Below are 1,794 nucleotides of genomic sequence, written 5' to 3' on the forward strand. Positions count from 1 at the left end.
AAGTAATTGACCGTCGGTTTATTTTTGAACAAAAATTTTAGGACTTGAAAATTGATTTAAATAAAGCTTATATTAGTCATTACTTTTTTTGCTGTCAATCCAGGCAATCAAGTCATTTGTCGAGACTCGCCAGCTTTTGACGCTGATTGCTTGCATTGGATATTATCGTTATTTAAGTTATTTCGATAATTTAAAAAGAAAATTGTTTTATTAAACAGCTATGATGTGTTAATAATAAATATAAGCATACATAAATAAAGTCCTTCATAAAAGGACGATGCTTCGAGCATTATCACCCTTCCCTTCTTCCCTGACTACGTATCCATTGGAAGACTTTATTTTTTAAGAATTTGAAGTGTTAAAGAAAATCACCTAAAAACAATGTCGAAGTTTTTTCTAAATGACTTGGCATATTATAAAATATTAAATATAATATTATAGAAATTGTCAATGATAAAATTTGATAAAAAAATTGAAAGTTTTTTATTCGTTTTTAAAAATATTTAATTATGCAACATTCTACTATATACAAGGTGAGATGAAAAAACTGCAACCAACTTCAGACTGCTGTCATTTCTAAACCGCTCGTCCCACAGCTGTCAGATTTATTCTAGTGACAGCTCATTATTTTTCAGAAAAAAAGTTATTTGTGATGGAATTCAAGCGTGATAGTGTGATTGCTTTGCATTTGGCTGGAAAACCACAAGTGGCTATCGTTAGAGCCCCCCAGCATTTAAAAGTGAATAAATGTTTTGTGTCTCGTACCATCGCTCGTTACCATGATACTGGTAGCGTAGCCCGACGTCAAGGAAGTGGACGAAAAAAAACAGCAACATCGGCAGAAATGGTTCGAAAAGTGAAAAAGCGAATTGAACGAAATCCGCGTCGCAGTGGACGAAAAATGGCTCGTGAGCTGAACATATCGCAATATGCCATTCGGCAAATATTGAAAAATGAGCTTGGACTAAAGCCATTCAAGTTCCAAAAAGTGCAAGATCTTACTGATGCGCAAAAAAAAGTTAGACTCGAAAAAGCTAAAGAGTTGTTTCGCTTGGCCGAAAGTGGTGAACTGCCGAATTTGGTTTTCTCCGATGAGAAACCATTCGTTATCCAGCAGTTTGTAAACAAACAAAATGATCGTGTTTACTTGCCAGAGAGGTCAGCTGAAAATTTGCAACTTCGGTTGGCCATCACAACTCAAAAGCCGGCCATGGTGATGGTGTGGGCCGCCATAACAGCCGATGGTCGCTCGCCGCTCGTATTCATCGACCGTGGTGTCAAATTAAATGCGCAAATCTATCGCGAAAATATTTTGGAGGGAGTTCTGAAGCCCTGGGCACGCAAACATTTCGGCCGCAGACCTTGGACATTCCAACAGGACTCAGCACCATCGCACTCAGCACGCGCCATCCAAGAATGGTTAAGAAATGAGGTTCCTCGCTTCATTTCCACCGCACAATGGCCACCAAAATCTCCGGATGCCAATCCGTTGGACTATTGTGCCTGGGGTATTTTGGAAAGCAAGGTTGGCACTAAAAACTACCAAAGTGTCGATCATCTCAAGCAAGCGCTTCGCTGAGAATGGGACAAAATACCGCAGAGCCACTTTCGGGCAGCGTGTGATGGTTTCATTGGCCGTTTGAAGGCCATAGTTCGTGCCAAAGGGGGCCAATTCGAACAAATCTAAACCGATTCTCAAATTTGATGTTATTTCCGACATTTTTTGCTTTCATTCAATAAAATTTAAAAAAAATGAAAAAATTATGGCGTTTTACTTTGTTGCAGTTTTTTCAT

Source organism: Teleopsis dalmanni, chromosome 1, assembly GCF_002237135.1.
Source record: "Teleopsis dalmanni isolate 2A chromosome 1, ASM223713v2, whole genome shotgun sequence".
NCBI lineage: Eukaryota > Metazoa > Arthropoda > Insecta > Diptera > Diopsidae > Teleopsis > Teleopsis dalmanni.